This window comes from Hyperoodon ampullatus, assembly GCF_949752795.1.
Source record: "Hyperoodon ampullatus genome assembly, chromosome: 3".
In the NCBI taxonomy this organism is placed as follows: Eukaryota; Metazoa; Chordata; class Mammalia; order Artiodactyla; family Ziphiidae; genus Hyperoodon; species Hyperoodon ampullatus.
Genome location: NC_136916.1, coordinates 105,982,608 through 105,996,468, shown reverse-complemented (window position 1 = coordinate 105,996,468; position 13,861 = coordinate 105,982,608). Strand labels below are relative to the sequence as shown.

Below are 13,861 nucleotides of genomic sequence, written 5' to 3'. Positions count from 1 at the left end.
AGATGAAGAGGTTAACTTGAAATGTATAAATACAGACAAAATGTTCCCAGGTAGAGTTGGATATGCCAAGCGCCCAGTGCCAGAGCCTGACCCATCCTGAGGAACCCCTCCCACTCCTGTGGGAGCTACAAGCTAATTAGCCCCTGTGCCCCGCACCCCGGGGCCTTCCAGCACACAAATACCCGCAAAACAGCAGGGACTCACTCATGTGCCAAACTCGGTGTTTTGTTTTTCACTTATTAGCCCAGGTGAAGGTATCCCAGTACCTTCCCAAGGGCTGTCAGGAACCAAAGAAATACTGAGGTTATTTATTCCAAGGAAGCACTTGTGTCTGATTATCCACAATCCACAGCCTCTGGCTGGAAACTTGGCCTGAGGAGGACTTTGGGGGAAAGGGATGGGGAGACCCAAAAATTCCAGTCCTTGGCCTCACCCAGCCCGGGCAGCCGCCTTCCTTGGAGCCTGTCCTCTTGTGAGGCTGCGAGGTGAGGGCAGCGTGAGTGGTGGACACGAGGGCCTGCCCTTCTCTTTGCCCCACTCCTCATGCCCCCTATGCCCTCCCCCTTCCCTTTCCCCCTCCCCCTCCCCGCCCCCACATTCAGGACACACCTTCACCCCACAGGGCTCTGGACAACTTGAGCCCAGGGCGGGCTTTTCCAGACGCTTCTCAACAGAAGAAGGAGCAAGAGCCATAAATCGAGTGCAAACCCTCCCTCTGCACCCTTACCCTCTCTCCTGTACTCTCCCCCAGCCCCTCCCGTCCCTGAGGTCTCCCCACCATAGACACACACACACAGGCACCGCACACACGCAAATCCCCTCTCTGAGCGTTGCCTTATTGGAAGCAAGGTTCTCTTCTCTCCAGGCCTCAGATCCCTGCCTCCTGCTCAGGGTACAGAAATAGGGCTTTTTTCTTTCTTGGTGACACCCCTCCCCACTCCTACCCAGGAAGCCAGCACCTTCTGTCACTCATTGCAGGAAGGTGAGGGGTCAGCAGCCCTGACCCTGCTGTCAGCCTGCTGTTCCCGCCCCCTCTCTGCGGCCTCTCTCTCCTTGGGGGTCCCTGTGTTCCCTCTGCACCACCCTCAGTGTCTCTCTGCAGGCCTCTGGGGCACTGGCCTGGCCTGCCTAGCAACTTCCCTCACTGTCTTTGCACTCAGCCCCTGTGGAGTATGGGAGAAGGTCTTGGGGCTGGAGCTGGAGATCCAATGGCAAGGTTCTGCCCATGGCCTTGGCTATTATAAGGCTGTGGGACACCCCAGCAAGTCACCTCTCTGGGCCTGGCTTTCCCACTGAAGCAGTCTGTCCTGCCCTGCCTGTCTGCATCTCCTCAGCACACCTCACTGCCCACCCCCCATGGCCCCAATTCTTCCAGACCCATAAAACCTGCTCTGCACTGACTGAAACCTTCGGCCCCAGAGTCTTATGCTCTTGGTTCACTGGTAAATTCTGATTCCCCACTTCAGAGCCCTCCGTCAGGTTGCTCCAGGTGGCACCCTGCCCTGAACGTGTGGCCTGGACCAGTCCCAAGCCCGGGGAAACCTCACTGAATTTCCTAAGTGACAGAAGTGGTAAACGTGTCTCGATATTCCTAACAAATCCCTTTCAACTACACCTGAATTTGTTAATGGGTAACTTTTGGAAAATACCTAAGGATGGGGGCTGGTTGCTAGGGGAACCAACTATGTGATTAGAGGGTTGGAACTTTCAGCCCCATCCCCCTGACCTCTGGGGAGGGGAGAGGGATTGAAAGTTGAATAAATAGACAATGGTAACTAACACAACATTGTAAAGCAACTATACACCAATAAAAATTAATTTTTAAAAATCACCAGTGGTCAGGGCTTCCCTGGTGGTGCAGTGGTTGAGAGTCCGCCTGCCGATGCAGGGGACACAGGTTCGTGCACCGGTCCAGGAAGATCCCACATGCCGCGGAGCGGCTGGGCCCATGAGTCATGGCCGCGGAGCCTGTGTGTCCGGAGCCTGTGCTCCGCAACGGGAGAGGCCACAACAGTGAGAGGCCCGCGTACCGCAAAAAAAAAAAAAAAAAATTACCAGTGGTCAATGATTTAATCAATCATGCCTGTGCACTGAAGCCTTCATAAAAACCCAAAGGGCAGGGTTCAGAGAGCTTCTGGGTTGGTGAACACATGGAGACTGGGGGAGAGCAGTGCCTGGAGAAGGCATGGAAGCTCTGCGTCCTTTCTGCATACCTTGCCCTGTGCATCTCTGCAGAGCTCTGTGAGTCTGAGGAGGGTGCAGAGAGTCTGGAGAGTCCTTGGGGACGGGCTGGAGGAGAGGTAGATGGGGTGATAGATTCAAAATTTCCCAGCCAGCTGGAGAGAATGGGGTCTGCCTGAAGGAAGTGCTCAAAATGGCCCATGGATAAGATGAGTGAGAAGAAATTCTCCTCACCGGGCACCTGCTGAAAATCACATTTGGGTGAAAACAGAGAAACTCATTTTGTGAGCATTTTCCCTCTGAGGTGGTGGCAGATGTGATGGGGGGAAGATTTCTGTCCAGCTGTGCAGAAGCGCTTGTAGAATAGCAAGCCCTTGGAGAATAGGCAAGCAGCAGAAAAGGTAAGACGGGTTGTCATCTAGTGCGCCCAGCTTCAGGAGGGAAGATTTCAAACAGTTCCAAGAAGAGTCACGATCCCATGAACTGAGACGCTAAAAGGGAAAATGACTCAGGAGAGTGAGGAGACTGTCAGCAATGAAATTCCAGCTACAGATTCACAAATGAGCCTTAGGAGACATTAAGGAAGCTGAAGAGCCTGGGGACGCCACAGGGAGCTAGGATTTCAGGCCATTTCTGAGGGTGGAGGGAAGGGCATCCGGCCAAGGGCAGATACACAGGAGGGACCAGCCCGAGAAGGATGTCAGCAGAACCCAGAGAGCTGGAGGCAGAAGGAAAGCTTTGGCCTGTGCTTGGGGCAGCGGGGGATGCTAACAATGACAGGAAGAACATGACCTCATCACTGTCCATGTGGTCTGTCAGAGGGGCTAGGGGAAAAAACACAGGAGTGAACAGAACCGAAATCATAGGAGAATAACAAAGCCAGAGATGAACCTCAAGGCATTTTACGAGGTCTGTCCCAGATCCTGGTGGACCAGGTGGCAGGATGGCTAAGTGGACTGTAGTGGGTTGGAACATCCAAGCCCATGGAAAGCTGGTGGAAGGGTCCAGGCCTGACAGGTGCAGCAGATTCATCTGAGGGACAGTGAGAAGCCCTCATCTAGGAAAGGTGGAGAATCTCAGTGACAGGTACGGTCACCAAAGAGGAGCACGACCACCAATGTACATCCCCACCAAAGGATGTGAAAAACATAAACTGTTGGCAGAGAGGCACCTTACTATGCTTGACTCTTACCACAAGCAGAGACTTAATCACACAGCTCTACCCCCAGAGCTTGGAACAGGGCCTGGCACATAGCAAGTCCTCGATAAATATTTGCTGAATGAATACATGCGAAAGGGACGGGAAGAGAAAAGAGAGCAGAAAGAGTGTAGGAACCGGCTTTAAAAGCACACAGGCCAGAAAGGAGCATCACAGCACATTCCAGGAGGCACGTGGTCAGCGCCTGCTTTTACAGTAACGTCAGGTGGGGAGAGGAGGGTCTTGGTGGGGGAGCACTTCAGACCCCTCAGCCAACTCCCAGGGGCAGCCTCTCACCTTTTCCCCCACCTGCTCACTGGCGCCCAGGGTGCTCCCCACTGGGGGGGCTGACTGCTGAGCTGCACACCAGGGAGTCGATGTCCCCACAGTGCTCCAGGGCCTGGGGGGATGGGTGACATGGAGGGCTGGATGAGCCTGGAGATGGCCTGAGGAGGCCTCGCCCTCCCTGAGCAGCCCTGTGCATGGGACACTGAGGCAAAGCTTGCTAATTAGGGGCTTCCCTGGTGGCTCAGGGGTTAAGAATCCATCTGCCAATGCAGGGGACACGGGTTTGAGCCCTGGTGCAGGAAGATCCCACATGCCACGGAGCAACTAAGCCCGTGCACCACAACTACTGAGCCTGCATTCTACTAGAGCCCACATGCCACAACTACTGAGCCCACGCACCACAACTACTGAAGCCCGCATGCCTAGAGCCCATGCTCTGCAACAAGAAGCCTGCGCAGCGCAACAAAGAGTGGCCCCCGCTCGCTGCAGCTAGAGGAAGCCCGCATGCAGCAATGAAGATCCAACACAGCCAAAAATAAATAAATTTATTTAAAAAGCTTGCTAATTAGATACCGTCTCCAGCAGGAATGGTCACAAGGCCCCTGTGAGAACCAAACTCTCAGTGAAGGTAAGTGCCCTGGGCAGGCCCAGGGGTAGGCTCTCCGGGGCTGAGGGCCTCAGGGGAGGAAACCCCTCTGGGGGCTGGGGATGGAGAAATCCCTTTAGATCCCTCCTCAACCACAGATCTCCCAGGATGGGTAGGAGTGAGGTCCTCCCATGAACAGGCCCCTTTCCAGAGAGCCGGTGTGAGCAGTGAGGTCCGCCCAGTTAGGCTGCAAGCAGCTGTGGTCTCAGACCGCCTTCCAGGGCCTCCAAGCCCCCCTCCTGGCCCCTACCCCTCCCAAGGCTGAGCAGGCAGGGTGTTCTGCACACTCTCCTCCCTGTGTCCTTCCACCCCCAGGGCCCCTTACTGTGGCCACCAGCTGCTCCTGGTCTCTGCCTTCCCCTGTGACACATGGTGCCCATCGTGCTCAGCCCCTCCTCCTGCAGCGCTGCCACCGCTCGGTCCACGTTCTGCTGCTTCTGGCTGCTGACCACCACATGGGGCCCATCCTGGGCCAGACGCTGAGCCATGGCGAAGCCGATCCTGCGGTAGAGATGAACAGAACAAAGCCTCAGCTCCTCGCTACTATTCTCCTTCCCCCCCAGCCCTGGAAATCAACAAAGCTGTGTCCTGCTCTATAGCCCTGAGGTCCTTTTGAGCAAGTAAGGGTCCCTGTGAGGGGTCAAGACCCACAGGGCAATAGGATACTCACCCATCAGTGGACCCTGTGACCCCGGCTACCTGATTGGCCAGAATGCCCTTTTGTTCTATCCCACTGCTGCTCAGCTGCACAGAAAGCCCAGCACAGGGACGGAACAGGCCCCGGGGGACCCAGGCCCTGCATGGCGGCCAGTGACTGGTCTACTTCCTGCTGAACTCGGCCCTGGGGGAAAGAATCAACTTCATTTATCACTGATGCCATCAGCAAGAATGATGATGATCTACCCCCAGCTCCTCTGGACAGACAAGGCCAGTGGCAGAGAGTGGGAAAGAGTCGGGCCAGTCAGGGTGAATTTCAAACAGGTGAGCCTCAGGTCAGGGAAACTTTCCTGAAAATTCTCTGTTTATAAAAGGGGCAAATTAGAATGTGAGATCCAGAATTATGTAGACATGATAATTTTCCCATTCATTCCATAAGGAAGCACCGAGCACTTGCAGTGTGTCAGGCACTGGGCAGTAGAGGCCGGGACCCCTGGTGAACCGTGGCCCCCAACCTCCACCCATTGAGCTTCCCAGTAGAGTGAGAATGCCAGATACCAAACTAATAATTATACCAATTATCAATTTTAATGAGCTGCTTATAGTTGAAAAAATAGAAATTGACAAAACTCTCAGTCAAACCCGGAGGGAGTATAAGCACAACCACTTTGGAAAATGGCTTGGCACTGCCCAGGGAAGTTGAACAAACAGCCCTCTGACGCTGCACTTTCACAACTCAGGAGTGCTGTCACATGTGCACCATGAGCGTGCACATGAGCGTTCACAGCAACGTGCTTTGTAATAGCCTCAAACTGGAACCAAGCCCAAATGTCCATTAATGGTAGAATAGATAGACAAATTGGGTTGCACTTCTATAATGGAATACTATGCAGCAACGAAAATTAGTGAACTGAAGCTACACTGAACAACATAAATGAATCTAAAAAATGATATCATTGAGGGAAAGGAGCCAGACACAAAATAATCCTTTATTATGTGATTCCACATACACGAGTTTCAAAAGCAGGCAAAACCCCTCTATGTTGTTTAAGAATGCAAACAGGTGATAAAACTGCAGAGAAAAGCAAGGCGGTAATTATCACAAAAGTCAGGAGAGTGGATATTCCTAGGGTAAAAGAGGGGGGATGACTGGGGAGTGGCAAACCGAGGGGTTTCTGGGGTGCTGGCTGTGTTCCATTGTATGACTACATGGTGTCCACTAAGATATGTGTGTCTTGGGGGAGGGATAAATTAGGAATTGTGGATTAACAGACATACACTACTATATATAACATAGATCAACAACAAGGACCTACTGTATAGCATAGGGAGCTATATTCAATATATTGTAATAACCTATAATGGGGACTCCCCTGGTGGTCCAGTGGTTAAGGCTCTGCACTTCCACTGCAGGGGGCGTGGGTTCGATCCCTGGTCGGGGAATCCCTCATGTGGATCCCGCATTGTTCCGCATGCCTCACAGCGTAGCCAAAAAAAAAGAAAAACCTGTAATGGAAAAGAATCTGAAAAAGAATACATATACATCTATATGTGCGTACACATATAGATATATATATATAACTGAATCACTTTGCTGTACACCTGAAACATTTCAAATCAGCTATACTTCAATAAAAAGGTTTTAATTAAAAAAATAAATTAAAATTTTCAAAAAGAATATACCTCCACAAGAAAAAAAAGATATGTGTGTCTTGCATATGTATATGTATATACATACATATATACTTTTTATGTATTTGTTATATTTCACAATCAAAATGTTTAAAAAATAAAGATTATCTGCTCATGGTAAATTTTTAAATTCAAGCGGTTCAAAACTAGTTCAAAAACTAAGTCTCCCAGTTCCCTTCTTGGAGGCAAACTTCCCAGTGTCTCAAACACTTTCTCAGAGATGTTCTGTGCAAAGGGCTTTGTTTGAAACAACAAGCTTTGGTGTATAAACGCTCAATCCACAAAGATTTTCCTGGGAGCATCCTGCCAGATGATGGAGGAAGCAGAGGCTCAGAGGGCTCCTTGAGGGCAGCGCCACTTGCTCCCTCTCTGGGGCCCCAGAGCCTTGCCAGGCCTGAGTCCAGGGGTGCTTGTCAATCCAATACATTACAGGGGTGCACAGCTCATTCTGCTCAGGCTGGGAGAATCATCACTAGGGAGGCTGCAGATAAACAGGACCTGGAAGGTGAAGGGAGGTCTAACGGGGGAAGCAGCGGGATAGGTGGTCTGTGGTCTGTGCTCTGGTCCAGGGCACAGACTGAGAGGAGGAGCAGAGGGGTGTGAGTGTCCACGGTGTTTGGGAGAGAGCAGGGCCACCTCTGTGCCTGGGGAGCAGAGAATGGAGGACTCCTGGCTGCAAAAGCTGACTGGTTCTGAATGCCTGCATGATGACTCCTCCAGGCTGTGCTGAAGTGAAGCTCTCTGAAGGGCAGCTGTGAGAAACCCAGGCAGCCAAAGGAGCCCCAAGCCAGGCTGTTGTGTGGAAACCCACGCCCCCAGCACACCCTTGGAAAGGGAAGAGGTGTGCCACCCTAGCTATGCGCAAGTGTGAAGGCAGGATGAAGACTGGCATGGGAGACTCGGAGAGGAAGACATTTCCCTGTGAACTGCAAATACATCAGGGATGCTTGCCTAGGGGACCCTCTTTCCGCCCAACGCCAAATTTCCCAGCTCCAGGTCAGTGTGAGCCCAGAGGCTCCTGCCTCCCCTGTGGTGAGATTCCCTTTCGCTTGCTGGAGAGCCCTGCCCCTTCTTGTATCTAGCAATCTGATTAGCTTCCTGCCAAGGGAGGTGGGGAAGGCATGGTTGGAGCAAAGGACTGTTGAGGATACTCAGGGACTTGGGGTGTACTTTTTGGGCAAGGCAGTGCCAGGGAGCTGAAGAGAGGCAGGCTCTGGCCACTCTGGGCCCAGGGGCCAATGGACATGCCCTTTCAGGAGGCTCTGGTGTGGGCTGACTCTGTCCACAGATCTTCATCAGTTCCAGACCTGCTCTGGCCACTCCATCACAAAGGGACTCTGGTTACTAAGCAACCCCTGCCTACCTACTGCATCTCCCCTCGTTCCTTAGCAACACTTGCATAACTCAGTTCCCTGGAGTTAGGTGTTGGTATCTATACATGATAAGAGAATGGGTGCTGCTCAGGAACTGTGGAGAAATTTCAGATTAAATATCAGTCTGTATCAGTGTCATAGTGTCATAATGAAGGTGACCAAATGCTCTGCTTTGGGAGGGACAGCCTTTGTTTTCAGTTTATGTCTCTTCTGGTACCCTATTTCCAAAAACACCCTTTGCAGGTCCTACATCTCCTTGCTTTTTTATCCCAGCTGCTTTCACTCTGTTTGCTCTCTCTCTCTCTCTCTCTCTCTCTCTCGTGCTCTCTCTCTTCTCTGCAAGGTCACATTTACAGGCTTTTATTCAGAGGGATGAAGGATTTCAACTCCTGATGGTTTTACCTTTCTTAAACAGGACACCAGATTCTAAACACTCTTCTGACCCCCAGGGGACTCCTCTCCCCCTAGCTGTGAGCACAGATTAACCCCATCAAGTGTCGGGGGAATTAGTATCCTTGGCTGGGAGGGCAGCTGGAAAAAGAGGACTTGCATTTTGTCGGGACAGGACATCCCCTGCTGGAAGGCTGGAGTTATAGCACCTCTGAGAAGCTGCTCCCATCTCTCAGCAAGCCGGCGGCCTACAACACTTCTTGCTGTAAGGTGGTTTGCCGGAAAGCTGCCCTACTTGTAAGGAAAAGCAGATCCAGGCTATTGCAGGTGAAGCGCGGAGAGACTGGTCAGGCCTCATCTATCTCTTTTGGTTCCCCTTCCTGTTCAAGTCCTCCTAGACCAGGGCCTGAGTGGCTTCCAAAGGCCCAGGCTCTGGCACCCTCTCCCCTCATTCTCACTCATCTTTACTCTGAAGCAGTCAGCTGGGCCAGAGTTAAATGCGGGTCCTGGGAGCTTGGAGTGGCCTCTGAACCTGGCACTGCCCACTCTGATTCCTCTTTCCATGCTGGTCAATTCAGATGCCCAAATGTGGAAGATGGGAAGTCAAATAGACACACCTCAACCTAGTCCCAGTGTTGAGGTAGATGGCCTTCTCTTATCTCTTGGGTCCAAAGAGATAAGAGAATGGTAAAGGAAAGAAAACAAAGACTAGGGAGAGACGTACAGTCATTAGAAACATCGAAAATCAGGAAAGAGAGGGAATTCCCTGGCGGTCCAGTGGTTAGGACTCCGTGCTTTCACTGCTGAGGACCTGGATTCAATCCCTGGTCAAGGAACTAAGATCCTGCAAGCCACATGGGAGATGTCAACAGAAGCTGCGTGATCTTGGGTGTCTGTTCCCCTCTCTGGCTCCACTGGCACCTTGGTAAGAGAAGTTGAGCTAGGTGATCCTAAGGGCTCTGGTAGTCCCACGAGCTTTTTTTATGACAATCAGAGAAGAAATCAAGACTGAGCAGCAGGGACTTCCCTGGTGGTCCAGTGGTTAAGACTCCAAGCTCCCAATGCAGGGGGCCAGTTTCGATCCCTGGTTGGGGAACTAGATCCCGCATGCATGCCGCAACTAAGAGTCCATATACTGCAACTAAGAAGCCCACATGCTGCAACTAAAGATCCTGCATGCTGCAACGAAGATCCCATGTGCCACAACTAAGACCCAGTGCAGCCTAAAAAAAAAAAAAAAAAAAGACTGAGCTGCAGACAGAACCCGGGAGAAAGAAGCACCAGCACGAAAAGTAAAAAGGAGTGAAGGTGGGCAGTTCCGGCATCACGAACCCCAACATGGGCACAGCATCCCTGCCCTTAGGTGGCATCAGCTCAGCCTCACCTGGCTGTGCTCCTGTCTGTCCTGAGCACTGCTCAGGGGCCCCTCCGCCGTGGAGCCTGCAGCTGAGTGCGAGAATGTGAGTAGGCAGCAGGCTGGGTTTCAGGCACTGAAAAACTCAAGGATTCATGGACTTTACAGTCCTAGAATTAAGAAAGTTGGAGGTGAGAAAAGGCCTCCCCCACACAGCTGGTGAGGAAGCCTCAGGAGGGGGAAAGTGTAGGAAGTACTTGTCTGAGTGAAATTCTGCAGAATACTGCACAGACCACTTACCAATGACCCAGTCCTACCAGTCCAGCTGTCCCCAGACTCTCACACACAACAGAAACGGACAGACCCGTGGGTCCAAGCAGGCTCCAGACCCCACACTGGGCACGGGGTGGAGGGGAGTGAATGAAAGGACGGGCAGCCTATAGGCTCAGCTGGCTGGGGACGCAGAGCCAAAGTCAGCACCAAAAAGAGACCATAGACCTCAGTCTTAAAGCCAGTGATCCCACCCTTCCCTGTTATATCGGGCCCCTGGCACCATACAGGACTAATGGCTGCAGAGCTGCAGGTGCCCACTACCCAAGCTGTCACCAGGGTCCAAATATTTGATGAGCACCTGCTTCATGCTAAGCACTGTGTTAAGTGCTGAGAATATCAAAACACTGAAGGCATAGTTCCTATCCTCAATAAACGTACAGTCTATTAGAGGAATCAAATTAATGCAGTGCAAAGCACTACATGTCAAATGGAAGGAGGTTTGAGACTCAATCTCAAACCCAAGGAGAGCAGAGGATAAGCCACGTAAAGGTGCCTGTGGGAGTTTTCAGAGGAGGTACCCAGGCAATTGGATAAATCGTTCTGGCACTCTGGAGAGCAAGTTAGTAATCTGAAGAATGATTGGCAAACTATTGATCATAGGTAGAAGCGGCCTCATAAAACAGATGAGATATCCCAAGAAAGTGAATAATGTGGAAAGAGAGGACGGTCTAAACTGGAAATGTGGTTGCCAGCCTCTGAGATGGTCTCTGGGACCCCTGTGGACTGGCATTCACTACCTTGTACAGTCCCCTCCCACATCATGCCCGGCTTGGCAGAAGTCATGGTATGTCACTTTTTTTTTTAATTTATTTATTTTTTTATTAGTTTCTGCTTTATAACAAAGTGAATCAGTCATACATATACATCTGTTCCCACATTCACTTCTGAGATTAGGATATATAAAACTGAGCATTCCGTCTTGGGCCCTCGCTGTTTCTTTCTTTCCCTCTTGGATTAGTCCTGGCTGCCATGTTGTGAGCAGCCCTATATGGCAAGACCCACGTGGCAAGGAACTGAGGGCTGCCAAAAACCACATGGCTTGGAAGCAAACATCTCAGCCCGAGTTTTGAGATGACCCCAGCCCCAGCTGGGAGCTTAACTACAGCCTCACCAGACACCTTGAGCCAGAACCCCCAGCTACACTTCTCTCATTCCTGACTCTCAGAACCTGTGAGATAAATTTTCAAGCTGCTAAATGTTAGGGTAATTTGTTATGCAGTAACAGATAACTAGTACAGGAACCTTGGAAAAATTTACCTCATTGAAGAGATAGAGCAGAAAATCCTAAATTATAATATTTTAAAAAATAATATAGTCACCGTTAAAACAGTGTTGTATTGATACTTGAACAAACAAATCAAAGGAACAGAAGGGGAGGTTCAGAAAAAGATAGAAACACACTTGAGAATTTAACATGTGATAAAGGTGGCATTTTGAATCAGTGAGAAAAAAGATACATGTAGCAATAAATGATGTTGGGACAACTGGGTAGCTCTCTGGGGAAAAAGAAATTAAATTAGACCTGTGCCTTTCACACCACACACCAAAATACATTTCAGATGTATCAAAGATTTAAATAAAAAAAATGAGACCATAAATACAAAAAATTACAGGAATTTTTTTTGCTTCTGCATGGAAAAAAAAACTACCTAAGCCAAGCCAAAAGAAAATTACAACTTAGGGCTTCGTTGGTGGCACAGTGCTTAAGAATCTGCCTGCCAATGCAGGGACCCGGGTTCAAGCCCCGGTCCGGAAGATCTCACATGCCGCAGAGCAACTAAGCCTGTGTGCCACAACTACTGAGCCTGCTCTCTAGAGCCCGTGAGCCACAACTACTGAGCCCGCATGCCTAGAGCCTGAGCTCTGCAAAAAGAGAAGCCACCACAATGAGAAGCCCGCGCACCGCAACGAAGAGTAGTCCCCGCTCACCGCAACTAGAGAAAGCCTGCACGCAGCAACGAAGACCCAACGCAGCCAAAGATTTTTTTTTTAATTAAATAAATTAAAAATAAAAGTATAATTTATATAAAGTTCTAGAATAGACAAAACTAATATATGGTGGTAGAAATCAGATCAATGGTTGTCTGAGTGTAGGGGCACAAGGGAACTTTCTAGGGTGATGGAAATGTTCTGTATCTCAATTGGGATGGTGGATACACAGATATAGACATTGGACAAAATCCTAGGGACTGTACACTTAAATTGTGTGCATTTTATTTTATCGACAGTATACGTCAATAGAGTTGATTTAAAAGAAAGAAAGAGGGAATTCCCTGGTGGTCCAGTGTCTAAGACTCCTCATTTCACTGCCAAAAGCATGAGTTCAATCCCTGGTCGGGGAAATAAGATCCCACATGCCGTGCCGCATGGCAGAAAGAAACCGGTTGGGGGGGGGGGGAGGGAAGAAAGAGAGAAAGAAAGAAGAAAAGAAAAGAAAAGAAAAAAGAAAGAAAGAACTGAGGGCAAACACCAGTAGGTCTGGGTTTTTTAAAAAGCAAGATTTCTCCATGAGACTTGTTAGTCCTGGATCCTGACCTACACTCAATCCCTTTCCTCTCTAGTGGTGACCCTTCCCCAGCTTCTCCTGGGCATAGATGATTCAAAGCTGATTTCCTACAGAATGGGAGACTCTCTTCACAGAGTTGAGGTCTATAGGAAGCACAGCATCACTTTGCTTTGGTCTCTATACCAGGTTGAAGCATCCTCCCACCTTTGTTTCTGGGATGGTGCTGTCGACTGAATGTCTGTGTGTCCCGCCCCCCCCCCAAAAAAAATTCATATGTTGAAACCTAATCCCCAATGTGATGGTATTTGGAGGTGGGACGTTTGGGAGATGCTTAGGTCATGAGGGTGGAGCCTTCATAAATGGGATTAGCACTCTTATAAGAGAGACTCTAGAGAGGTCCCTCACCCCTTCCTCCATGAGGACACAGTGAGAAGACAACAATCTATGGACAGGGAAGAAGGCCCTCACCAGACACTGTATCTGCCATTACTGTGATCTTGGACTTCCCAGCCTCCAGAACTATGAGAAATAAATGTTTGGTGTTTAAGTCATCTAGACTATGGTATTTTTGCTATAGCAGCCCAAGCAGACTAAGACAAGTTGGTCAGCTGGTTTAGTAGTTAGTTGACTTGTTGTTTGGAAGGTTGGTTGGTTCACAAATTACAGAGATGATAAAAGCAAGAGAGATTTTTCTATGGGCAAAATCTGAAAGAGAAGGAAAATAAGGGGGGAAAAAACCTTAAAAAGAAGAAAAGAGGGACTTCCCTGGTGGTACAGTGGTTGAGAATCCACCTGCCAATGCAGGGGACACAGGTTCGAGCCTTGGGTCGGGAAGATCCCACGTGCCTCAGAAAAACTAAGCCCGTGGGCCATGACTACTGAAGCCCACACACCCTAGAGCCCAAGCGCTGCAACTACTGAAGTGCGCGCGCTCTAGGGCCCGCATGTCGCAACTGCTGAGCCCGAGTACTGTAACTACTGAAGCCCACGCACCTATAGCCCGTGCTCTGCAACAAGAGAAGCCACCTCAGTGAGAAGTCTGCGCACCGCAACAAAGAGTAGCCCCTGCTCGCCACAACTAGAGAAAGCCCATGCACAGCAATGAAGATCCAACGCAGCCCAAAATAATTTTTTTAAAAAAGAAGAAGAGAAAACCCAAAGAAAAGAAAGAAAAAACCTAAAGGTCTGTACATTTGAGGAGGATATTGACCATGGTGAAATTTCTTAAGACAGAAGTGAGAAA

General features: G+C 50.0%; 1 pseudogene across 1 annotated transcript in view; it reads right to left on the bottom strand.

The window, feature by feature from the left end:
- LOC307049611 (dehydrogenase/reductase SDR family member 2, mitochondrial-like) overlaps positions 1 to 10,419 on the bottom strand; it is a 66,869-nt pseudogene extending 56,450 nt beyond the window's left edge. Inside the window, exons 1-5 of the transcript in view lie at positions 10,374 to 10,419; positions 9,810 to 9,871; positions 4,984 to 5,057; positions 4,727 to 4,814; positions 3,697 to 3,779 (exon numbers count right to left, since the gene is read on the bottom strand). The product of the transcript in view is annotated as a dehydrogenase/reductase SDR family member 2, mitochondrial-like (transcript). The remainder of the gene's footprint in view (positions 1 to 3,696; positions 3,780 to 4,726; positions 4,815 to 4,983; positions 5,058 to 9,809; positions 9,872 to 10,373) is intronic.
- Between the last annotated feature and the right edge of the window lie 3,442 nt (positions 10,420 to 13,861).